This window comes from Anopheles coluzzii, chromosome 3, assembly GCF_943734685.1.
Source record: "Anopheles coluzzii chromosome 3, AcolN3, whole genome shotgun sequence".
NCBI classification, from domain to species: domain Eukaryota; kingdom Metazoa; phylum Arthropoda; class Insecta; order Diptera; family Culicidae; genus Anopheles; species Anopheles coluzzii.
Window position 1 is genome coordinate 22,332,984 of NC_064671.1, and position 13,873 is coordinate 22,346,856.

Here is a 13,873-nt window from a genome sequence, read left to right on the forward strand (position 1 = left end):
GCGGCACAAAGGTCCCCCTGAGCTTTTTTAACCCTACTAACAGCAGGGCAGTGAGTGTACGATTAAATTCACTCAAGTCCCGGTATCCACACACACTCTTACCGGACGGTGTTGTTGCGCGCTGGTACGATTCATTTCCTTCTTTCTTTCACCCGAGCAACATACGCACACTCTCGGGGGTGGTGGTTTTGTGCTTCCTTCGCATTTTGCGCCGCTGCTGTTATCTAATTTGAACAGTTAGACGGGGTTGATTTGGGGGTGGAACCCGAGTATTACCGCACATGGCGGCAGCAATGGTTCATGTTAAAAGGAATATACACCGCCACCGCCGGTGTTTGTTGTTATGGTGATCGCACCACCGATACTGATCGCAGCACGGAAAAGGCCGATCTTCTTCGAACCGATCATGCGACGCACTTCACGATGCGAGGAAGTCGTCCACGATGGTAAAAACGCCCACACGATACCGGCTTCATTTTTTGCGGATCGCGTTACATTCGTTCTACACGCGAAATGACGATCGCGTGTGCAATTCTGTTATGTTTCCTACTACTATGACAAAAACAAAGTATTGCGTGACTTCTTATTCACTTGTATGCTTTGAATGGTTTATGCTACAGGTGCCGAAGAAAGCAAAATTAGGTAACCACTCTTCTGTTATCCATTCTTGTCAGTATATCAGCAATACTCTGTATTTCATTAATTTATCAAAGCTGCGCCTTAAGGAACTGGTTTCGAGAAAGCCTCGTGATTTGGAATCTTTTTAAGTGTCTCCAGAGAATCCAATCCTTTAAGAGATCTTGATGGCTGGATAGAGATACAGCCTTCCTTCACTTGGAGAAATGTGTAAGAAAATATCCATTTGAACAGATGATGGAGCATCGATGAATTAGTCACATTTCAAGATTCAAATTTCAAACCGTAGTAGTCAGGCACAAACATACTACAAGTATGGGTATGGATATCGTACTCCAAAATTTGTTGTGATCACTTGAGGTACATTTCATACCATTGGTTTGATTCCTAAGGAATCGAATCGCTTTAAACAACCTGTCGCTAACGTCGATCCTACTTAGTTAACAAGGAACCTACTTAGTTGCTCGACGTATCTGAACCGGAACGATCTAGAGTTGGACATGTCAAACTTATAGTCTCGGACAATTCACTCCTTAGCGTTCTAAATACCATATTTATGCTTTCTAGCCACGCATCAGACGTTTGCTCCGCCTATCTTTTTGTACGTCTTACTTGTTTATCCGGCGCTCTACAACCGCTTTGCGTTCTCGGCCTGTCTCAGAAGTGTCTGAAACTGCTCACGGTCTCGCGCCTTAAGCTTCTGCTACATAGGAGGGCCGCAGACCAATGATGTCTGTATCATCAGCATATGCCAGGATTTGGGTTGACTAATAGAAGATGGTTACCGAAGTCTTCACCCTCGAGTCCCGGATGGCCCTCTCTAGCGCCAAGCTGAAAAGGAGACAGGCAAGCCCGTCCCCCTGTACATCAGTCGCATGTTATTAAGGAACTCCCACATCAAAGAGCTATGATTCCATGTGATTCGTAACCAAGTTAGTATACTGGGAGTAACAATGGTCTAATTAAAACCTAAAGTCACATAATATAATGCAGTATGCATTTAAGATATACTTTATGTGTCCAAAGGCTTTGTTGCATTATGAGAGGGCATTCAAAAGAATCAAGATTAAAGATATCTTTTTTATTTCAGGATCTATTAATTTAACGACCCATCTATCTCAACAAATGAACATGCCTACGCTTACCCAAACTTCTTCCAGTAGCTTCATAACCGAACAATGCTCCAAGAAGTCTCCAACTTTACTTCCGTGGCTTTGATATGCCCTCTCTACACACCCAAATTTAAGCAATCAACATCGTAAAAGTAGCATTAGAAAAGCATACCCACAACCACACACAGCCACATTAGCAACCTTGTTACGCGGATAGCCTAATCAAGCGTGCACGCGGAGCTCTGCGAGTTTGAGCCATTAATCCGTTACAACCAGGCGCAGACCTCTTCTCTGGCAAACAATTCACAACGATTTCAAGCCCGCTCTTAATCGGGCATTCGATGACGCAGATGACTCATTAACTCGCCACCGTGACTGCATTTTCCGGGCGACGTCAATGGTTTCAACCAACCGCTAGGAAATAAATACGTTTCCTCTTATTTCTTCATTTCATCTTTGCTACGACATGCCGTTGTGATCTCTCTCTCTCTCTCTCTCTCTCTCTCTCTCTCTCTCTCTCTCTCTCTCATTTTTTTGTGGGGTGAGAATTCGGTATAATCAGCAAAAACTCATTTCCCGCCGACTTTGCCACGTGCGCGCACGCGCGCTCGATCGTCATAGGAAAACGGGCATCAATCTCACGCAAGATGATATGATGATGATCATCATCATCAACTTCCATCAAATAGGAGAAAAAAGTCATAATAATCAACTGTTTTCTCAAAGCAGCCTGTCTAAATGCAATATGAACCTTTATCTCGTATCGCAGGCCAGTTAAAATTAACTGTTACGAACTGGATAAGATATATTTCCTTCGTCTTTTGGAAAATCAGACTAGGGAAATTAATTGACGAACAGTGAGAATTGGGTGTGGGAGCAAACAATCGAATTAGGTTTCTTTTTGTTTAATTTGAATCATTCTTAGCAAACAATCTGTTGTAAGAGAAGTTCATTAATAAGACGATTGAGGCCTGTAACTAGTCGCTTGAATACCACCACCACAGCTCCACCAATTAATTAAGCCCCACGCACAAATTAGTGAATGCACGGAAATGATCAACAGTTGGTGCATCATGCAGGAGTATTGGCTTCAGCAACCAAACCGAGAGATGCACAATTTGGACGTCTTGCATCATCGTCATCATTTCCTCGTACAAATTGTGAGAAAGTGAAAGGCGACAAAGTGTGAGTACTGGAGCAACTGAGACAAAGCTTGCCGTATAACAATTAAGCACTCTCAGTACAATGTATATGCAGTGACGTAAAGGGTTGTAAGTGTTCTATATCTTCCTGATGTTAACGATGGAAATGCAGTGTCAATCGAATCGGTCTTCAACAACATGGAATTTTCTCTATGGGCAGCTGTGCCTGTTCCCATTATACAATCTAAGCTTAATTTGAATCAATAAATCCTTTCTTGCCTCTGAATGGCCAGCGACGTGGGCAAGAAATTGTTTCACCCGATTCCGAATGTGCGCTGGTTCCCACCATCAGGAAGATGGTTGTTTTTCATCTTCACAATACCTCCCCAGGGCATCTCGATCTAACACAAACAGCGCGCACAAAAGAGAGCAGTTTATGGAGTTAACCAATGCAGCAATAATTAACACAACAGAAATATGCAACACTTCACACATAGCCAACACCACCACCACCCACCACCGATCAATTCTGGCCACAGCAGCAGCTTGTGCATTCGAAAGTAACTCCATACTCCTCGCCGCACATAAACAAACAGCGATCTTGCTGAGTCCAATTTCTTCGATCGGCGCAAAAACAAAGCATTAGGCCTTCAGGCATCTCGGATGAAAGCTCGGCGGAAGCTGTGCATTTATTCCAAGACAGACAATCCGACGCGAAGAAAATTGAGCAAAAGAGATGAAGGTGAATGAATTTTCACATGATCAACATTAACGACGAACGTGGGCTTCACCGCTCCCAATGCCACCAGCTGCACTCCGACAGCCATTCTTCGGATCAATTTCACCTTATTTAAATGAGTGACGAGGAAAAGTGGAAATCCAATTCCAACAGAAACAACTTCTCACGTCATAGTATGACGCACGCATGGAAAAACAATAGCTGAGGAAACGACATTTTGATGGAAAGAAATGGGACGCTGATTGAAAGGGAAATCCTAAAATGAGATCCAGAGAACACGAAACTTCAAAGCGGGATCGATCATAATTCGATTGACGCGAAGCTAAATATGAATAAACAATAAGGGATTTATTGATTGGAGCTAAATTTGGTAAAGCAAAAGCTAACTTTGGTCCTTCAATCCTTTTTTATTCGTTTCTCAGAGTATCTCTAACTCATCTCAGATTAAATTGAAGTGATTGAATTAGGTTCAATTTAAGAATAACCTAATGTATTATTCATTACAATTCAATTTGAGCCTTAAACATTACTTTGCGCCTGCAGGTATGCATTTATGTACATTAACACATTTCCTTTGCGCCTAAAGTTTTGCAAAGTGCGTTCAATACATCAATTATTGGCAAAATTTTCCTTATAAAAATATACCGTTTCTACTTTTATTATTATTTTCATACACATTTTTTTCTATCAAACTCTAGTTAACTGTTCAAACAGTAGATGACAAATTTTGAATAACTTTTACGATCGTTTTTTTTAAGAATTGTCCAATGCGCTCAGTAGTGCCAAGATAAATCCGAGGATTGTTTAAATCGTTAAAGATATATTGTGATTGGCAAGCACCTACAGTATGCGCTACATTTCCGTCAGGTTTCCGTGCCTTGAGACGACGTGAAGTACGTGATAATATTTTTTGTTTGAGTAACCCATTTAAGGGTGCCTGCGATACGCTAGGGAGGTCCAACCAAAAACGTGTCCCACTAACGCAATTCAACTTGTGTCTGGGTACGTTCGTACAAACACTGCAAGCAAGCTCGCGACGAGAACTACGACACTGGGTGGCATTAATCACCACCTGTAATCACCTGCAAAGCGTACTTGTGCCGATTTACATCGTTTCCTCATTGCTTGTAAATGCAGCTGGTGCTGCCGATTTGCAACAGACGCAGCACCCAAGCAAAACTGCATCTGATTGTAGCCCCGTCCGTAAATGGTCTGGCGGCCGGCCCAGCGACAAAATTCCTTCGTTTTCTTCTTCTTTTACAAAAACAGTTGCTGGCCGTCGGTGTTTTGACATGCAGTGGGCATTGTTTTAATTTAATGGCTGCCTTCTTTTCGAGATTTATGTGCCAACACTGCATAATTGACAACAAATGAGGAGAGAAGTTCAAAATGAGGTCTTTTGGAGCCGCTTTAGGCAACAGAAGAATTAATTCAATCACGACCTAAACTCACAGTAAATAATATTATTTTAAATATTGAAGTCTTGTGTTTTAACAGTATTTCTAAAGGCCATTTTTTCAATGAAAACAGCAACAAAAAATCAACTGTATCACGAACAAAACCAAAGATAGACCATGTCAAGGAGAAATTAGCATGCACGCACGCTCTCTTCGCCATCGACCCATTTCGATGGTTTTTTACTATTTTGTGCAATTTAAACCCATGGGGCGCAAACAGTACCACATGTAAATAACGTTTACCGACGATGCATGCAGTCATCAATAGTGCACTATAGGCGAAGCCTCAAAACTGGGTCGTGACCTTTTCCAAATGGATTTTTTTATTCGCTTTTCTATTGCTTTTGCCTGATTCGCGCTTTTGATGCAATGCTTTAACTAAACATACAACGGCGGGCAAGCGTTAATTGACTGGTGACACTTCTTGCAGTGACCTTCGTCTATGTAAATATGACTTTAAAATTATTGAAACCACATGGAGCCGGATTGAAGGGGTGGTAAAATACCTGTCGAAGAGAAATATTTCACTGGCATTAAATGAATAACTTTATAGATCTATAAAATCATACGATTGTAGCTTTTGCAGCGAAGCTGAATTGTAATTATACTGTTATTTTGGTTAACAAACCAAAATTAACTCATTATGCTTGTCCACTTTCTTCGATTCACAGTCCAAGGTAACCATAACCGCATTTCATTGAGCAACAGCCACTACCGTTAAACGACCCAACCGTTGCAAGAATGCAATTAAACGTCCCCCGGTGACCATCACACTGTCCCGATTTACACTCCCCATTTGCCTAGCCCGCCAGCGCTAAAAACAATTCATTGAATAAAATGTTTTGCTCCAACGAATGAAACTGACCATATATGAAACGAAGTACGCGCTTAATCCACACACTCGCATACACTGCCGGATAAATGCTCGCGGCTTGGTTAGGCATATGTGCGCGGAGACAAGCGGGCAATTTTAATCACCTCCCGAGGCATACGCACACACACAGCACAGAAACAGCGGAATGTACCGATGAATGTTTAATGAAGTAATTGAGCGGCGATGGTGAACCTTCGTGACTGATGGTTGTCTCCGGTGCTTTCGCCGATAGGGCGGCGATGAAGGAAACAGTGCGCAAAATGAATTCCACCGCCGGGGAAGAATGGGTTTTTGTTTTGCACATGCTTATTTGCTTTTGGAAATTGAACATGTCCAATCCATTCTACCCTTAAGGCGGTTATCATTAAGTGTATCGTAGCAAAACATGATCTCTAAGCAATGCAAACCAGAAGTATTAGAAGGGCTTTTAGATAGCTTGATCAGGCTTAAATTTAATATAATATTCGATAGAAAGTCTTTCATCAGGCTTCATTTCGATGATCATATTTTTCATACATTTTTTGTAGAATAAACAAATTTTGCTTCTATAAGTTGGATTAAAGTTTGTTATTCATCTATTTTTAAGACTTCTGATAATTACAATTTTAACAAACAACCCTATGGTTCTATGCTGAATTGAACTCAGTCCTTCCGTGGGTTGATTCCAGAGCATACTGATGACACTATTCCATTGCCGCAACATACACACACTAATAGATAGTCTGTTGCGTCCAATAGCAACGCAACGAGCAATCAAGATAGCCAAAACTTTCGAATATATTGCACCGCGTTGTATTTCGATCGTGCATAATGCGTTGTTTAAAAGATAGCGGCAGTTTTTTGTTGTATCTCATCATTGTTTTCTCACTTAAATCGTCACCGAAGAAAGTGTCATTAAAAAATCACAATCCACACATAACTGCACATTTTTTAACGTCAACTGTTTCATAATCTGCCGAAGCCGAAGCTGCAATAATGAATGGTAAACTTTACGATCGTTTAAACGCTTGTAAAAGAAGAAGGCGCTGTAGAAACTGCAAATCATCGATTAGCTTTCATTAAAATGCGAGCAGCCACAGTTTGTCATCCAGTTTCAACGGCGGCACGGATACAAACAGGCTGATAAAAATACATATTTTTAAAGAAAAAATGACACACAAAAAAACGAACAAAAAAATCCTAACTACACGAAAACATGTCGCTATGATTCATCCATTTTTTATTTTTGTAATTTTCCCAAGAAAAAAAAAGACAGTAACGGTGTCTGGACGGACGAATGGGCTGCAGTGAGCTAGATCATCACGTGGGTCTTTCTTCACGCCATAACGCACCGCTCACCAGCAGTGGCCAAAACACGAGCGACACGTCCGCGAAATATAGGCGAAAGAATTCGCGCAGAAGAAAACCAACCAGCGTGTGTTGTATCGTGCGCGTCTGGGGCTGGGTGTTAAACGTTCCGAGACGAAGATTGCAATCAAGGAAATGTCAATAAACTCGACATGGCGTTTGGAAGAGGGTGTTGCGTACGAAAATACGATACAAAATCTTAACCAAAACAAACAAATGTGAACCCATTGATACGGTGGCGGTTACGTACGCCGCGACCATGTTGAGAACAAAAAAATAATTAATCAACGTGTGATTGTTCCAATTTAGTCATGCTGACGACTGCAAAATTGGCTGATACTCTTTCCAATTTTGTTGCGATTTCGAATGAATAAGTGCGATAAATTTATTACCAAATTTTAGTGTAATTTAAAACAATGGAAAAATAACAACAAAAACCAACAGTAAACAAGCTAATATTTTTTATGACAAATTTAACTCCCCGCTTGTAATCAAAAAGCCATAATCAATTTCTACCGCTCGTCTTAAAACTCATTACAGCGATTGTGTTCTCCTCTCCCTTTGCGACCTGATCCAACCTCAAACACGCACACACACAGAAAGCAGCACCAGAGGAGAAGAAATCAGTGGTGCGGAATCCTGAACCAGTGTTGTGTTTCCGCCTAGCTGAGCACTACACCACCGCCGGGCAAGCTAACCGGGCAGGGCAGGCTGGCAAGCAAAATAATAACAAGCCGCAAAATCTCAACCGATTGGTGGTAGAGGAGAGATAAAACATTAATACCAAAGAGCTAACGGATCGGGCCGGTCTCCGATCCACGATCCGGTAAGGTAGGCAGGCCCGGGTCGGGAAGCAGGTTGCCCCTGCTAATGGTAGATATGATCATAAATTTATTACAAAAGAATCAACCCTCCTGGCGTGGTTCTTCTTTGGTTTGATCTCGGGCCCTGATGTGCTCTAGACACGGATGAAGTCGCTGTAATGCCCCTGCAGAAGCTCTGCCAATTGCAAGATACGCGGCAAGCATCGATGACTGCTAGTCTGTGCTCTGAACGCTCCAGTAACTTTTGCAACGCGTCAGACTCCGGCGACTTTTATACATCACCCTAGGCACACCAGCAGTTTATGTGCTACATCAGCAGCATGGTTCTACGAATTAAAAAATCATATTTAATCGATTGCAATACAGGCAAAAATGGGCTCTACATCTCCTGGTGGTGATGGTGGCGGTGAGTGTGCAAGTATTAAATTCTTCAACATCTTCAACTATCGATGCACACACGCAACAGAACCCCGAAGAGAAGGTGGTTGCGCGAAACAGCAGAAGCAGATTGTTCCACCTGGTGAAGATCGTTCCGGGCGACTGATCAGGCCGCGAATCGATATGTAGAGCAGCAGCAGTAGATTTGCGTCAGAGCTGCAACAAGATCGCAATTGAAGGGGGGAAAAGACAAACGACGAGATGGAGCCAAGCTGCTTCACCACCACCTATTGCTTATAGGAGAGCAAACATATTAGAAAATCTAATTAAATAATTTAATTCTATAACAATTTTCAAACCTAACGATCGGAAACACCCAGCAGCTGGACGATACTTTTGACCGTGAATTTATCACGTGACTTGCATCTTGGCTACCCACAGTTGAAGAGTTGCGCTCTCTGTTCACTGAACAAGCTTATTTAGATTGTTAGGGGTGGTAGTGGTGGTGGTGGCGGTAGCGGTGGGCTGCTGGTCTCATCCAAATTATGGTCTATTTAAAACAAAGGTATTCCAACCAAGTCTATTGTTCTTTATGGTCGTTACGGTTCAGCGAGCAAGATATTTCCTCCCCCGGAGACCTGGGCGGAGGGTGGTTCTGGACCTACGGTAAGTACCGATAGAAGACGACGGATTTCGTATGGTTGTGGTGGTGCGCAGTTTGTTTATCCGTCACTCGCAAAAAAAATAAGCTTCCAGCAGTAAGAAAAATGCCATTTTTTAAGAAGGATCTCTGCTTCTTCCAGGTGGCCGATGTCATGTGGATTGTTTGACTTTCTTTTGAGCACATCCACGTTTCTTCTGGGGTTTGCTTCATTTTATCAAAAGTATAGTTTTTGGTGGCTTGGTGGTTAAATTCACAGCACAATTGCAAAGTCCCAGATGTTTTCATTTATTCTAAAATATGAAAAAAATATAAATTAAGAAAATAAATTAAAAAAGCCAAACCGCAGTTCACTTTGTTTGGACCTTTTCATCCAATCTCTAATCCACTGGTGGTGGTCTCCAGCCATCACTGGTACGTCACAAATCATCGTTTCCTTTCATCAATGGCCACACACATACACCGACCCGCAATGTTTCCGTCGCTTTTGCTCTCGTCCAAGATCAAGGGAAAGAAACCGACAAATCTTCTCGCTACTACACACACACACACACATAGAAAAACCCGAACCAAACGAATGATCACCAGCAGCAAAGCGGTACGAATGAACGGGAACCATCACCGGGCCGGGAAAGCAAACCGGCAAATCGAGAAAATCGGTACACACGGCGGAATTCCGTGTGCCCCGGCCCCGGCTAACGGGAAATTTCTAATGCAATGTTAGTCTTCCACCCCCATCAGAGCTCCCGCTCTTAGTGCGGGGATTGGAGCAGGGGGCGGGTTTTTCCACACTGCTCTCCAATGGAACGGAGAAGCAGCAATGGAAAAAGCACAAACCCGCCGGTGGCTTCATTTCGGCTGTGGAGAGAAATATATCTGCTTCCCTTTCCATCCCGATTACGTTACGTTCGTTTTAGCTATGCATTTGCTTGCCTCTCACTTCCCTTTTTCCCACACCATTTGAAGAGCTTTCCTGTAGGGGTGGAGTGGAGTGGGATCGATTTGATTGGAAGTGCAATTTCGCACGTTGCGTTTTGCAAAAACCACAGCCCCACACACTCACCACACTACTATCGGAGGTTTGCAGGTTGCGTTAGTAGCACAAATCGCACACCAACGGCACAAATTACTCCAACACATCGGCCACTGCAACGCAAACGGGTCTGAAATAAGTGCGACCTCGGACCGGGCAAATGCGCCCGGTTCGTCTTGCCACGGATTACACCTATCGGGACGGAGCGCTTGTGCCGAGCTAATCGAGTAGCTAATGTAGAACGTGCCAATGAAGCGATTCGTGTGTTTGCTCCGTAACTACACGCTATACGGTCCCCTCCCTCGCATTCAAGCAATCGTGCGCATAGCTAAAAAATAAAAAAAAGAAGAGTTTTAGAAGCATCAAGCAAAAGACACGAACTTTAAACCAATCCTATGCAGCTTGGGGCCCAGATTGGGGCTGCCTACTGCTACGAACACCAAACTCCGATACGCAGGTGCAGAAAATAAAGCCTTGACCTGGTGCTGCTGCTGCTGCTGAACACACCAACTGGGTAGCTACTGCCGCGGCGTACAGACATAGCACGAGGGGACTGCACTATGCTCACCAGAGGCTCACACCCACACAGTCCCCGATCACAGTGCACCGTTGGCAGCAAAAAGGATGTGAAAAGCAACCGTAAATAGGGCAAAAGGTGAATATAATTATTCCGATGCGGAAAATTTTGAAGTGCTTGTGCTTATTCATTCTTTTTGCAATTCGATTTCTATTATTTTTTTAAGACGTCCTTTTTAAACAGCACGTTGACTTCCTCTCTTACTTATCCTAGTCTTTTTTGTACCATACGTAACCAAATAATCAATCCATGCCATTAGGGACAGTTCGTTGGGGGATCGAAACACACGCCAGACTTTACTGGAGTCGACCGGGGCCATTTAGGACACCTGGGGCGCTAATTTTCGCTTCCACATACACCAAAACTGTGAGACCCACAGCCACGTTTTGCCTTCGATGACACGTGGAGCTTACAATTGAACATTATGCATTTGGTCCGCACAGCAACACATATTTTCCTACCCACTGTTTGAAGGGTTTGCGCGGCGTCCCATGCTGACCATGGATCGACACACCAAAACACACACACACACCTTCGTTTTTTTTTTACAAACAAGCCAGAGTTTTATGCTGCCGGCGTCTATGTATACCTTTCGCTTGACCCGTTCCCTTTTTTTCAATGCGCTGTTTACATGGCTTGCATACCCGACCACAGGGAGGGGGTGGTGCCGGCAGAGAGCAGCAGGTGTGAAGGGGGGGAGGTTGGTTTCGTTTGTTTTCGAAAGGTAAACAAAAGTAGGGCTGGCGGCTACAAAAGTTTGATAAATAAACAAACTAATCACCATTAGCGGGGTGGTTCAATTTCCTGCAGGCGAACGTTTTTCAATGTGTATGTGTTCGTATGCCCTTTTTGGTTTGGTTTCTAATGCCCAACCCGTGTAGCTAAAAAACAAAAAATGGTGAAACAAAATAATATTGCTTTAAGGTGAAAGACATTGGGTTTTTTTTGGTAAATTCTTACTTACATTTCTGTATCGTTACCACGTGCAGGACACGCATGCAGCTTGTTTCATCTATGATGCTCTCCCTGTCTTGAACAACAACTGTCAATGGCATTCACTTTGCCCCCCAAAAACACAACAAAGGATCGTCACGCGCTTGCTTGGATTGGGCTTGCAGGGGGCGATGTTGGGGCTTCTTTGTTTTTGCCAATTTTCCCCACCCCAAATCATGCTGGGGGACAAGGCGATATACACCGGAGCAACGACACACCAAATCCTGTTGTCTCATTATGCTTTACACATACACACACACGCACACATGTGCACACAGGAGCGCAAACACTTTCAACACTTGTGCGAAATGGCATGAAGCGCATACCCACACACACACACGCACACAGACACAAACGCACTACCACACAAAGTCACCTAATTTTATGCTCTCCATGCTGTGATTTGGTGAAGTACAGGGTTGTGTAAAATCAGCTCCCAAATATCTGCTCACCACCACCACCACCACCGAAAACAAGGTCACTGCACCGTGGGAAGAAGGTGTTGAAAATCATATCGCGCTAGCCGAACATGATGGAATGGGGTGACGGGAGTTTTGCACAGACACACACACACACACACGCACGGATGAGAAGAAACTTTCGGAAACGTTTTTTTTTTACAGCACAAAAGCACCACACACCACCAAGCAGCGGGGTAACCTACTTTCGGTAGTGTCGGTTGAATTTTTGGGAACGCAGCTCCTTTCACCTCTGGAGAAGCAGCAGCCGCAGCACCACCACCACAGCGTCACGTTTGCTTCTGCTTTCAATTTGCCACATCGAATGCTTGGCCAGCCTCCACAGAGCGTTTTATGCGTCTGGAAGCATGGATAATGCTGCGCTTGCTGTGTGTGTGAGTGTAACTGTGTGCACGTCTCTGTGTGTTCGTTTCGGGGGAGGTGAGGATTCTAGAAAGGGCGTCCACCTCTGCGCCGCTTTCCCACGCCGATGATTCCATCCAAAATTACCCTAAAATTCCAAAACACACTCCTCCCACATTCTCGAGCAGTGCGTTGTTTTGTGTTTCGACACGTTACCACACACACGGAAGGAGCGGCACAGCTTCCACCAGCAGCAGCGTCAACGTCATCGCTTTTTTTTCTCCACTGCCTCCTTTGTTGAGCTTCACACTTTTTCGCGAAATCGTTCTCGGCTCTTTTCCAGCGAACGTGGTAGGCAGCGGAAGAGTCCGAAAATCCGAAACGCAAAACTGAACTAACAACTAAAAGGGGGGGAGACAAGCTACGCCATAAGCCGTACAACTAAACACATTTCACAAAACTTTATAATCGGTATATCGGCAACAAACGTACGAGATTCGGCTGTAATTATTCGGCTCACTCGGCAGAACTGTGAAGTTGAGATTTTTACGGAGAATGTTGAAACACTCGCGGGTTACAAATTAGCAGGAAACAAACTGGCTTCTGCGACCTGACGTTTCTGCAATTGCTGCGATTTGACAGCTGTGTGTGTGGTACGGCAAGCGGGCAAGCAAATGCATCAGTTTTGGCCAGCGGAGTGGATGGAAAATTCCACTGGCAGATTATTATGGTCACGAAGTGGTCGACTCGCGCCCATAGTTAGCTGATGGCGAACGGGTTGTGTCATCCAGTGCCCGTGGACCAAAGCGCAGAATTTAAGCGAAAATTGGTGCTGAATTTGTAGAATTCAATCTCTTCAAAATCAGTTTTTCATAACTCTGCTTCTTTTTATTTATTTTTATGGAATTATTTTAACGCCCTCACTAAGATTGTTTCGGAATTAGCATCAGCTTCAGGTACGAGATTCGGGTTGCAGCTTCAATCAATCCCTGGACTAATATAGATTGCAGAATAGTTCCAGAACCTAACAAGGTCCCTGAAGCTTCGCTCACAGAACATTAGTAAGAAGCAAAACGGATCTGGGACGAGAATAGGTAAGCTTTAAATGACTGGACTCGGACAGGTTCGGAACTAGTTCCAAAATGGGAATAAGCTTGAGATCAGGTCCAGGACAAGAATATATCCGTGATATATAATTTTCCCTGACACCGATTTTGGTGAAATTAAATTGATGGTTCCATCCTGAGTCGCCAGAGCCGTCCAGAGCTGTCGGAATCGT

The 13,873-nt window shown here is 43.7% G+C and overlaps 2 protein-coding genes across 4 annotated transcripts in view; one reads left to right on the plus strand and one right to left on the minus strand.

Annotated features, from left to right (window-relative positions):
* Positions 1-13,236, minus strand: part of LOC120960165 (uncharacterized protein DDB_G0283357-like) — a 40,965-nt gene extending 27,729 nt beyond the window's left edge. The window contains exon 1 of one of the 3 annotated variants that reach the window (XM_040384165.2): positions 13,087-13,236. The gene's annotated coding sequence lies outside the window, so the exon portion shown is untranslated. Of the gene's footprint in view, positions 1-12,437; positions 12,980-13,086 lie in introns of those variants that run through there. The other 2 variants (XM_049610201.1, XM_049610202.1) reach the window with 2 other exon arrangements.
* LOC120954768 (probable nuclear hormone receptor HR3) overlaps positions 1-13,873 on the plus strand; it is a 509,904-nt gene that overhangs the window by 35,037 nt on the left and 460,994 nt on the right. The window lies entirely within an intron of this gene.